The following is a 13,847-nucleotide window of genomic DNA, read 5'->3' as shown; positions in this document are numbered from 1 at the left end:
ACCTACTCACCACAGGTGAATGAGGTGATAAACATTCTTAACAGACATGTACATATCCTTCAAGCTGATCCAAAATATACAGACGTACCAAAAATTTAAAAGATGTCCTCAGTCCTAGCCACTTCGTAAGAAAGAAAACCAAAGACCACCCAATCTCATTGGGAAAATTTTAAATGCAGAAACTGTTCTATCTGTAACCATTGCTACCGGTAAAATCTGTTAAAGACAGATTTGGTCACAAACATACAATTCAATCTCATATCATTTATGCAATCACATGCAGCTGTGATATGATTATGTAGGTATGTAGACACAAGGAAACTCCGTACCAGAATGCTAGAACATCTTAGCAATATCAGAAACGCAGCCAAAGACATTGCCAATCATAAAAACATCACCAGTGTGGCTTCTCATTTCCTAATTCATCACAATGGTCAAACCACAGCATTTCGCTGCTGTGGACTAGAAAAAGTATCACTGGGAATTAGGGGGGGGGGGGGTAACCTAGAAGATACCCTACTCAAAAGAGAGAGCCGTTGGATTTATCTGATGAATTCAGTTTCTCCAACAGGAATGAATGACAATAATAATTATTTCACTTACTTGTAGTAATTCTAACACAACAAAATATTAATCCAGGAATTACTGAATGCATAATAATTAATTCAGTACACCACATAAAGTGGTAATCATACAAATACTAATGTTAGAATATGTATTATTTATCTCTCTTTTCCTCCCAATTTGAAATTGCAATTCCAATAATAGCATAGTCAAATGGGAAATTAGAATAGAGTACCCAAAATCTTCACATTTGTGAACGAATACTGCAATTACTAAAATATGTTGTATTCATCAATTTGAGGTTCAGACACATATATTCAGAGTATTAATAAGGTTTGATATATGGTATATTGTTAATTTCACTCTAAACTAACACTCCTCTTTAAGTCACTGTATAACTTAAAACCATGTAATTGGTAACTGGTTACCAAGCATCACTTTATAATCAAGGTGCCAATTTCTGACATTTTTTCACTTGGGATTCACAATAATAATAATAATATATTCACTATAGATACAAAATAAACCTATATAAATAAACTCCATCAGTACTATATACTGACTCAATTGGAAAAATCATCTATAAATGGAAATTGCTCTTAGCAACTTAGAACATTGTTTGGATAATTTTAACCACACTTACTAATAGATAACCATAAATCATCCGATCACTCAAACATAAATATTAAATTTTCTACAAATTTCAGTACTGCAAAGTTTGTGAACTTCCTTATATTCAGAATTTCCTATATGACATATCAATGTTTCCTATTAATGGCTATTATTACTTCCAACACAAGTTGCTGTTTTATTTGAATGTACACTTCACTAAAATTACAAGTATATAATCACAAATTATTCGTTCATCTAAAACATAAACAATATACTTTCACAAATTTCAGAATTTCAAGTTTGTGAACTATTTTATTATTAAGGAATCCCGGATTTGACTTATCAAGTTTTCTTATTGGATGCTATTTTTATTTCCAACATAAACTGATGTTTTCACGGCACTTGCAAGAAACTTATAAAACTGTATTTATCTGCACACGATACAACTTAGGCTCCGATTGGCCATTGTATCCTACAGGCGTGGTTTAGAGATTAGAAAAGATCGCGAAAATCGCGGGGCCCCGCCTTCGAAAAAGCCGCTGTAAACCCGGCGAAACATGTCAGGAGAAGGGGGAATTGGGTCCCCTCCTATTTTAGAGTCTAGTTGAACTTTTAGTAAGTTAAACAAATGATATCTGAGCTGACGATATATACGTATACTCAGATTAGTCAGTCAGTGTAATTGTCTCAGGAGCTTGACTCCAACACATTGAGACCTGTTGTCTCACTGAGCGGTTATTGATATACCGCTGCTCATCCCCGGTCTGCTACTTTGTTACTTAACAAACATAAGAATTCCACAAACAGCAATATTTGTTACGCTGTAGGCTTGTAACATCCTGCACAGTCCTAATATTCACTAACTATACTGGTAACCTCAATTATTGCAGTCGGAATAAACTCACTTGATATTGCACATTAAGGGTCAGATTATTCCCAGACACTTACCAAATAACTTAATTTTATTTCTTAATTCCTACCTATTAACATGGTTTACTAGCTAAAGGATAATATTCCTTGTCTAAGAATGTGCCTGTCAGATCGTTGTTGCGGCAATTTACATCTGTCTAGCATAATCTCAATACTGTAGTGCTTCACAGCAAACGCACCGCAACGATCCTATACATAATTACACGGTGTAGATCTGATAGTATCAAGTATAATTATACCCTCTCAATTACAGGAATTTCTGTTTGATCCTAATTTTAAGGGTGTCTTGGAGTAACTATAGAATTGCCAGTTATATTATTACTAATCTAGCAACTAATATAGTAATAAAATTGTTATAACCGGCATTTCAGCTCTCCGTAGAAACCTTTTATGATAGTATAGAGGCAAGTGTATTATCTACTATGTATTGGTGCCAGCTTAATATACGCTAATGTATATAGAGCCCTCTGGGATCAAGTATACCTTTTTTTGCAAGAAGGTTCAAAATAGAAGGCTGCAATCTAGTCAGCCTAACAACACCGATACTAATAGATGTCAATTTAGGTACACTTGATAATCACCAGTCCTAAGGGCACACAGACTCTCACCAATATTTTAATACTACCGAGCTAAATTTACCTAGTGAACCACCTTCCTCCACACACCTATTAAATTGGTACTATTTTGTTTCTTGCTTTCTTTGGAGAGCACTATAACACTGAAATAAGGGAAGCCAATAGACCATTATGCCCTTATAGGATGGTGTACACCATTATCACTGAAGCCTGACTCATACAATACCAAACGAGCAGCGGTTACATGTGAATAAAGCCAGAAAAGGAGACGACTTTTGAGGAATTATTAGCAATTAGCTTGATATAATAAGTCCATTTATTGGTCCTATACTAAATATCTAGTGCTTAGTATTAATAAATTATATACTCTTTAAATAATCTTGGCTCATTCCACGTAATATTGAGACCTTCAGCTGAGATTGCATACCTGACTAATCATCCATATTATCACATGATGGTCAGACACCACTCAGATAAATTACATAGAGAAATTACATAGTACTCTCTAATAGTTCTCTAGTGTTTTTAAATGCACCCAGTTTATAATTAAGTTTTAATAAAGTGTTTATGTTTTTAATGTGTCAAATCTTTTCACGCACACCACTGCCACATCTCTATAAATCCATGAGGGGGTGAGTGCTTTTTAAGTGTACTCTTTTTTTGTGACTACCTGTTCACTTATTCTGTATTGTGATTATAGTACACAGCACCCGAAGTGGCAAAAATGAATTAAATATAAGGCCATTTCTTTGACGTTTACTAGGCCCATCCCTCATTATCTCTAGTAGTGCCATCACACAATTCCTCCCTTTGAATTCCTTCTGTTCTATATGTCAGCATAGAAAGCCACCTATTTTTTTTAGCATTATATTCAATAGCCGAAGATCTTGACTATTTCAGCACAACAAAAGGAATTGAAAACATCCCTGTATAAAATAAAACATGTCTATATAAAACATGGCTGTATATACTAAAAGATGAAGGTAATAATTGTTTCATAATGCTCTGCCACTTAATATATCAAAAAAATTGGATTGGAATGTTTTCTTATGAATTTAGCAGTATCACAAAAAACTAAAATTACATTTATTTAGTAAATTAAAAATGTTGAGTTTTACTATATTATATATATATTATAGTTTAATATTTTTCCTTCATAATAGCAAGGCTCTAAAAAAGAACGCAGTGTTGGATTTTCTAAATATTCTAATTACATCATGTGTTTAGCAACTGAATTAATTAAAGCCAGTAGTATTGTACATTTTTTCTGTGACCCTCCAAAATAGAGGTCTCTTTAATTTCAAATGTTTATATGTTCTTACCTTCAGCCTCTGTTTGTATATTTGACTTTTCCTTTCTTTGTGTCTCTTCCTCATATCTCCAAAGACCCAGTCCAGTTTAAATTTAAAAATCATGTCCTTTTTTGTAAGATTGGTTTAAATTGCCATGTTTATACATTTATTCTTTCAAATGAAGAATGAATAACAAAAAAAAAAAAAAACACACCAGTATTATGTATTCATAGCATTTACACATTTTAAATTCTTTAACTTTTTAAATAACCTTAGCTTCCATGTTTGTTTATTTTGAAATAATACACAAACTATTGGGCAGATGAAGAGCAATCTGGCTTAAAACATGAGAACTATGATTATATTATCACATTCCAATGCAAGGGTCTATTATAGGAAATAAACCATCAGTTTTTTTTCACAACCTTTTTCTATGCAATAACACATTTGGAATATATTTCAAGGAATGAAATAGGTTGGGGAATAAAAAAAAGGAAAAAGGGAAGCAATATAAAGATCTAGTGTAATATAATTTTAGTGTAACATAGAATCGTGGGTGTCTGGAGGGGGGCAAATGCTCTCCCCTGAAATTATACTCCCCACATCTAAACATATGCATCCACTTGAGTCAGTTGTCTGACGCTAATGAGCAGCCATGTATATGACAAGCAACTCTCTCCTGGTTTAAATTACCATGATATTATTATATTCAGAACATTTGTTTTTAGCACCCCTAAAAAAAAATCTATTGGCACCCATGGATAAAATACAATGGGGCCAAATTATAAGTGGAGCGCAAAATATCACTTTTGCTAAAGCGATATTTGCGCTCCACTTTTTAATACCAGTGCACGCAAAATGTATGCCGGTATTAGAGTTAGGTGTAATGTAAACGAGACCTTACATTTACATTGCATGGAAGCATTGCGCTCATGAGAGAGTGTTCCATAGGCACCAATGGGAGCCCTCGTTTTGATACCGTAATACACAGCACAAAACCTAAGCGCAGCAATGGGGGTAAGTCGCACAGCGATGGGCAACAACTTTTATATGTATATGTATATGCTTATATACAAATAATATTAATGTGTTAATATTTTTATTTACACATATTAACACATACATATATAGTATATAAGCATTACATACTATATATTTACAGGGAACTCACAGTTCCTTGAACCAGCAATATAAAGGCACCTTTTTAGTGCCATTGTTTTTCCCCAAAACAACCCCACTACCGACAGCTTTAGCCCCTTATAACTGCCTTTAGCAGTTACTTTATTAAAAATAAAAAATGCCTAATATTTTTAATTTTTTAAGTAAAGATTAATACACTGATATTTTGGGACAATTGGGTGACATTTAGAAAATTAACTGACCAACCCCCCCACAATGCAATATGCCTAATTAAACAATACCCCTAATCTGCCATTATCCCACATCGCAATATACCTAATAAAATGTATTAACCCCTTATCCACCAACCCCCCCACAATGCAAACTACCTACTAAAACTATTAACCCCTAATCCGCCATTAACCCACATCAAAACAATCCTATAAATCTATAACCCCTTATCCGTCAAACCCACATCGCAACAAAACTAATAAATCTATTACCCCCCCTAATACGTCAAACCCCCCACAACGCAAAAACTAATTAAATTACTAACCTAACACCCCCTAAATTAACCCATTACTAAATTAAAAAATACTTTTACAATTCAAATAAAAAAGCTAACATTACTTAAAAATAAAAAAATTGAATATTAAATTAATCTAAGATTACAAAGAAATAAAAATGTCTAACCTTACATAAAATAATAAACCAAGATTATCAAAATAAAAAAAATTAAATCTAATGCCTATGAAAATAAAAGCCCCCCCCAAATTAAAACTACCAAAAGCCCCTTAAAATGACCTTTTGGTAGGGCATTGCCCTAAGTTAAACAGCTCTTTTACCTTAAAAAATAGTAAGTCCCCACTCTAACATTAAACCCCCCCACCCACCAAACACCCCCAAAATAAAATAACCTAACACTAAAAAAACCTAAACTACCCATTGCTTTTAAAGGGGGCCATTTGTATGGGAATTGCATTCAGCTCTTTTACTGCCATTAAAAGGGCATTCAGCTCTATTACACTGCCCAAAATCCCTATTCTAGAAAAAACAAAACCACAAAAAATAGAAAATATCCTAACTCTAAACCCCAATTAGGTACTCAACATTCCTGAAGTCCGGAAGAGAAGGTTCTCTTCCAAGTGGTAAAGTCTTCTCCATCACAGTGACATCTTCTATCTTCATCCAGGAACAAGCCGATGTGGAGCGGAGATGAGATCAGCGCAGAACAGAAGATGAGCGTCCGCGGAGCCATCGAGCGTAGGATATCCTCTTTGTACAATGGGTAGTTTAGGATTTTTTAGTGTTTAGTTTTTTATTTTGGGGGGTTTGGTGGATGGGGGTTTTACTGTTAGAGGGGGGGACTTAGTATTTTTAAGGTAAATTGGATTGTGAGCTACTGAAATCCTATTGGCTGATTTAAACAGCCAATAGGATTTCAGTAGCTCTCATCCTATTGCTTATTTGAATTTTGAAGAATCCAATCAGCCAATAGGAATGCAAGGTGCCCCATATTTAAATGCGTACCTTGAATTCAATCCTCAGTGTGCGGGTGGTGATCGTACAAAGAGGATCTCCACACTCGATGGCTCACCAGTCTTCTGTTCGGCTTATCATTTCATCTCTGCTCCACGTCGGCTTGGTCCTGGATGAAGATAGAAGACGTTGCCCAGCGATGGAAGAAGATTTCACAGTTTGGGAAGAGGACCTTCTCCCGCTGGACTTCAGGAATGTGAGTACCTATTTGGGGGTTAGATTTAGGATTTTTTTTTATTTTTTATTTTTTTATTTTTTTTTAGAATATGGATTTTGGGCAGTGTAAAAGAGCTGAATGCCCTTACAAATGCCCCTTTTGGGCAATGGGTAGTTTAGGATTTTTTAGTCTTAGTTTTTATTTTGGGGGTTTGGTGGGTGAGAGGTTTTACTGTTAGTGGGGGGACTTAGCATTTTTTAAGTAAAAGAGCTGGTTAATGTAGGACAAAAGCCCTACAAAAGGTCCTTTTAAGGGCTATTGGGTAGTTTAGTTTAGATTAGGGGGTGTTTTATTCTAGGGGGGGGCTTTTTTATTTTCATATGGATAAGGTTTAATTTTTTAATTTTGATAATTTGGTTTTTTATTATGTAATGTTAGACTTTTTATTTTTTGTAATCTTAGATTAAATTAATCTTAGTTTTTATTTTTAAGTAATGTTAGTTTTTTAATTTTAATTGTAACTTAGGTTTTTTTTTAATTTAGGTAATTGGAATTTATTTAGGGGTGATAGGTTAGGGGGTATTAGGATAGGGGGACTTATTAATTAGTTATTTGCATTGTGGGGGTTTGGCGGTTTAGGGGTTAATAGTTTTTATTAGGATTATTGCGTTATGTGGGTTTGGCAGTTTAGGGTTAATCATTTTATTAGGTATATAGTGTTGTGGTTAATGGTGGATTAGGGTTAATAATTTGATTAGGTTTATTGCGCTGTGGGTTAATGGCGGATTAGGGGTTAATAGTTTTATTAGGTTTATTGCGATTTGGGTTAATGGCAGATTATTATTATTATTATTATCATCAGGTATTTGTAGAGTGCCAACAGATTCTGCAGCGCTATAAACAGAGGCGGTATACAAGGGTAACATTTATAGGGGTCAAAATGGGTAGAGTTGCACTGTTGCTATCAGCTCTTATGCAGGTGATCTACAAACAGCTGGGCTCATAGGCTTACATGCTAAGGGTGTTCAAGGGGATAGCAGTGGAGTAAGGAAAGGTTAGTGTAGGTTGTATGCATCCCTGAATAGTACAGTCTTTTGGGAGCACTTGAAGATTTCAAACTAGGGGAGAGTCTTGTGGGAGAGAGGCAGAGAGTTTCCACAAGATGGGAACCCATTCTTGAGAAGTCTTGTAAAATGGGAATGTGAGGCGGTAACAAGAGAGAAGGAGAGTAGGAGATTGTGGGCAGAGTGAAGGGGGTCGGAAGGGAGACTATCTGGAGACAAGGTCTGAGATGTAAGGGGGGAGCAGTGCAGTTGAGTGCTTTGTATCTCAGAGTGAGAATTTTGTGTTTAAGACTAGAGTCAAGAGGAAGCCAGTGAAGGGATTGGCAGAGAGGTGCAGCAGATGAAGAGCAACATGTAAGGAAGATGAGCCTGGCAGAGCCATTCATTATGGATTGTAAAGGAGCTAGGCGGCAGCTAGGGAGACCAGAGAGGATGGAGTTGCAGTAATCGAGGCGGGAAAGGATGAGAGAGTGGATTAGAATCTAGTTGTGTCTTGTGAAAGGAAATGTCTAATTTTAGAGATGTTTTTAAGGTGGAAGTGACAGGTTTTAGCCAAGGACTGAATGTGAGATCTGAATCAAGTGTGACCCCAAGACATCGAGCATGTGGGGAAGGGGGAATGATGGTGTTATCAATGGTTATACAGAAGTTGTGGGTTGAAATTTTTGAAGAAGGGGGGAAAATAAGGAGCTCAGTTTTGGAGAGATTAAGCTTAAGGTAGTGATAGGATATCCAAAATGAGATATGAGAAGAGACAGTTAGTGAAACGGGTTTTGCAAGGAAGAAAAATAGGTCTGGTGCAGAGAGGTAGATTTGGTGTCATTAGCATATAAATGGTATTGAAACCCATGGGACTTTATTAAGGAACCTAAAGATGATCTGTAGATTGAGAAGAGAAGGGGACCAAGGACAGAGCCTTGCGGTACCCCAACAGAAAGTGGTAAAAATAAATTCTCATCAAAAATGAATATACTATTCCGGTACTGTATACACTTCCTAATATCCATAAAAATCTTGGGGCCCCACTAGGACGAATATATCCATTTACCTGGACAAGCTGTTGAGACCATTTGTGTCACAAACAATGTTTTACATTAAAGATACAGATGATTCAATAGTCCCATTGTGGTGCAAGGTGGAAAGATTATTCTGCCATCTGGGACTAGTTAGCTCCCTTCCTTCAGAAATGGCTCTTGTTCACGCAGGTCCTACGTTCTTCCTCCCGTGCCGAGCCGCATTCTGACTGTAACAATCATGATGGCCATCAAATTATCTATCGCAAGGAATTGGAAAAAGCCTGACTGCTCTTCCTGGCAAAGTGTGATTCACCTCATTTCATATTTTCACTCTATGGAAAGTTGTGTCTATATCTCCTGTCAGCAAACTGATCTTTATGCTGCGACATGGGAGCCCTGGGACCTCCTGGGGGGAGAGATCGATTCTTCTGGTCTGATTGGAGGTAGATGGCTCCTGAATCAATTATATTCCTGGCAGTGACTTGCTACAGTCCCCCCCTTTATACTTTATACAACATTCCCCTTCCTGTTCTTACATGATAGGCCCTTCACATGACAATCCCCCTCCCTCCCCCCCAAAGAGGAGAAAAAGAGAGGGGAACAGGGAGCCGCCCCCCTTTTTTTTTCTCTCTTCTTCTCTCTCTATTCCCTCCCTTCTGTCCTCCCCCCCCCCACTCTCCTTTTATTTCTGGTCGATGACCTAACAAAAGGATATTTTTCTATTGGTAATCCTGCTTAAATCTAGTTCTGCATGTGACATCCTAGACTCTATTCGAACATCCACTTAGGATTCTACAAACCAATTGGTATGGTTAATTTTTCACAGCTTTTAGTTTATTGGTTTTTTGTGCAAGCCCCTGTCTACCATTCTCATTGCCTACCTATGTTAGGCTCATGTCGTATCTTGGCTCTTTGTTTACCATGTCTTCAAAGTTGAATTAATTGTGTTTTTTTCATACACTGTACTGTATTGCTATTTACTTTTCAATAAAAATTATTATTTAAAAAAAAAAAATGAAACACAAAAAAAAAAAAAAAAAAAAGATACAGATGATTTTCTATCTAAGATTGAGAACTTGCCAGGTAATATGGATAAATGTATCCTGTATAGTCTAGACATTGTGAGTCTGTACACTGCTATACCCCACACTAGTGGGTTAGATTCTATTAAGATGACTATGGCAAGAAGTAACAAATTTACAGTAATGCAACAACAATTTATTATTGAATTAATGGAGATTATATTATACTGTAATTACTTCCTTTTTGAAGACTCTTATTTTGTACAAAAGCAGGGCACTGCTATGGGGTCCAACGTTGCCCCCCACCTATGCGAACATTTTTATGAGTATATGAGTATATTCGAGGAAAAGTTTGTCTATGAGAATAGTTTATTTCATCTGTGTGGCGCCACCTGGTGGCGCTACATACATGACATATTTGGTATTTGGTGGGGCGACGTTGGCTCCCTGCAGCAGTTTGTTGCAGATCTCAATATGGCTTCTAGATGTATCAAGTTTACCTTAACTTGGAATGAAGAATCTATCAATTTTTTGGACACTAAAGTTTATAAGGATGGTTCCCTGTTAAAAACAGATTTGTATAGGGGGGGCAGAGCTAGCCAGCCTGGGAGATGGCTGCTGTGTAACTGAGCTCCTGATCCCTTGCTAAGTGAGAACGTAATTGGCGATAGCCACTTTGCACTACTGGGCTATAAACCCTTGTCCCGCTTATCATGGACTTTGATTTGTAGCCCTTACTTTGCTCGCCACAAAGGTTTAACCTGCACAGTCGATGCTCCAAGCACACGCAGGCCCAATGTGTACCGGGCCTCATCGGAAGATAACCGCACAACTCTAGCCACGTAAGACAACAAGAATGTGAGGCTTCATAAAAGGGCAGCTCCGGTAAGATCACTGAACACACACAACACCTACCCTTTTGGAACCGGAGGCTTATACAGAGCAACGGCAGATCTGTAGCAGGCCGCATCCTGCGCTAGAGTTTGTTGCGCACTTACAACAACAAGTTTCGATGCGATCTCCCTGCAATAGCAAAAATACATCAAAGAGCGAAAAGGAAAATCCAGTAAAGCACCCTCTAAAAAGGGGATATCTAACACCAGTAGCTAAGAAGCTTAAGTAGAAAGCCCACAATAAAGGTAAATAGTATGAACACTACAAATACCGCATTATATGCGCAATCACAGTGGAACTTGAGACTGTTTGCCAAATAATCCCTATTCAAACATATATGTGAATATAAGCTTATACCACTAGTCTCTGTTGAATAGGAATATTACTCTCAGCCTTATGTAACCATAGCTGCTATATCTATTGCCTTCATCTGCTGCACACAATAGCTAAGAATAAAGGATTCCCTTATAACATAACAGTTCTATCAAACATCTTTTAAAGCTACAGTGCCCGCAGCTAGACTATACCACACTAAATATTCTAGCCATGTCTCCAAAAAAATCAGCAAATCTGGCAAAAACACTAAGCATTGAAAGCGACTACTCATTCAGTAAATAACTTCTTCAAAGCATTAGAAACCAAAACAACTGCTCCCATGGAGGACTCCCTTCCAGAACAAAGATCAAATCAAAGTTCATCTGATTCTGAAAGTGACCAGGTTCCAGATAACATCACAATACCTTCAGCTCTGTTCAGATCAATTCCATCAAAGAAGGATTTCTCTTCCCTTGTAGCTGAGGTCAAGCAATGCATTAAAGAAGAAATATCAGAGCTCAAAAAGGACATATCAGATATAGGTAATAGAGTTGAGTCACTTGAAAATATACAGGATTCGCAGGCGGAGGCTATCTCTGAACTCCAAAATACTATACAATAAACAAGACACCACCATCAATGAGCTTGAAGATAAGATAGATGATGTCGAAAATCGCAGTAGACGTCATAATATTAGGCTGCGGGGAATACCTGAGTCTATTTCACCATCTGACATCGAACAATATCTCCAGGAATTTTTCAGTGCACTTAAAAAAGAGGATACCCCCTCAAAAATCAGCCTGGACAGAGCACACAGGGCATTGCGCCCCAAGCCACTGGCTGGGCAACCACCAAGGGACGTTATAACCTGCATCACGAATTTTCAAGAAAAAGAGGAGCTGATGAGGTTAGCCAGAGAGCAGCAACCTATTAAGTATGAAAATGCTGAAATCCAAATGTTTGCAGACCTATCACAAAGAACCCTCACAAAAAGGAGGGAGCTCAAACCGCTTACAATGCTACTGAGGAAATTTAACATCCCATATAGGTGGGGCTTCCCCTTTCATCTACAGGTCCTCTGGAAGGGGAGACGCATCACCTGCTCTTCCATTAAAGACATCCCAAACATCTGTAAAGACCTGGACATTCCAAGGCCTCAAATGGATGACACCCCCACACCTCAAGAAGATGGCACAAACCCAAGGAAAGCACCACCATTGCCTCAGCGGGGAGAATGGAGACAGGCATCCCAGAGAAAAACACGTAAAACCCCACAATCAGAATCACCAACACTTGGTGACAAGGGGTGATGAAACCCCGGCTTTCGTTTGGACATATCTTTGCCTGATCACAACTCGTATGAGGAAGAAATTGACCTGAAAAAGGTTCTGGTAAACCTATATATTTTGTATCTTAGAGCTCCTAGAGCTGCTAACATAGCTTATTTAAGGTTAAGGTTAGACTGTTTATTGCTATCTGATGTTGACTTTTAATGTTATTGTTCTCACTTAGTTGGGAGTATGTCTCCCTATCGTTAGAAATATGTTGTTTACATTGCTGTCTCTAACTACTATGTTCTATTCTTTCTTCCTTTTTTATCTATTCCCTCACCTCTTTCTTTCTTTCTCTCTACTCCCCTTTTCTCTCATATAAGCTCAAACTGCCATTTTTGAATGCCTCAGAATGTTGCGTATATCAATACATATCAGGTTCACCAACACTTTAGAATTTAATGGATAGCCGCTCACGACAAAAATTAAACATTTTCACGCAAAATGCCAAAGGCCTAAATTGCCCCAATAAAAGAAGAATAGCTATTCTAGACTTGCAAAAAAGAGGAGGGCATATATTATTTCTACAGGAAACCCATTTTAAGGGGAAGTGTATCCCAAAATACTTTTCCCCGCACTACCCTCAACATTTCCACAGCACTAATCCACACAAAAAAATCAATGGGGTTAGTATTTTAATTCACAAATCGATTCCTTTTATCAAGACACAAGTTATAGGCGATAAAGAAGGCAGGTATTTATGTCTAAAAGGCCTCCTATATGGCAAGCCAATAACTCTAATCAATGTCTACGCTCCAAACTCACACCAAGATAAATTCATAACCTCTGTAGTTGACTTAGCCCTTAAAGATGCTAGGGGATCCCTAATAGTATCAGGAGATTTAAACTTTCCCCTTGACCCTACAGTGGACTGTTCAAACCCTATTACTAGAGCCAAAACACCAAACCTGCATAAAATCTGGCAGAAACTGAAACTTCTCGGCTTACACGATACTTGGAGATACTTTAACCCCCATAAACTGGACTTCACCTTCTTTTCTCACCCCAACCGTAACTATTCTAGACTGGAGTATATTCTAGTAGATCACCTAATCCTGTCACATACCATACACTCATCCATAAGTCATACAACATGGTCAGATCACTCCCTTGTTACCTGCACCATCCACTGGCCAACAGCCCCTCTCAGGGATTTTCAATGGAGACTTAATGACTCCCTTCTATTAGACCCTGCTCAAACAGAATTATTTACGGAACATTTATCCTCTTACTTCTCCATAAATGCGACTCCAGATATTGCAGTGGGCACCCTCTGGGAAGCTCACAAGAGTACAATAAGAGGTGAGTTTATTAAAACTGCCGCCCAAATTAAAAGGAAAAGTCGAGAAGAGATCAATCTCTTAGCCACAGAAATTGCAGATTTAGATCTTAAACACAAATCTAACCCCAGTGATAA

Source organism: Bombina bombina, chromosome 7, assembly GCF_027579735.1.
Source record: "Bombina bombina isolate aBomBom1 chromosome 7, aBomBom1.pri, whole genome shotgun sequence".
In the NCBI taxonomy this organism is placed as follows: Eukaryota; Metazoa; Chordata; class Amphibia; order Anura; family Bombinatoridae; genus Bombina; species Bombina bombina.
This window is presented reverse-complemented; position numbering follows the sequence as displayed.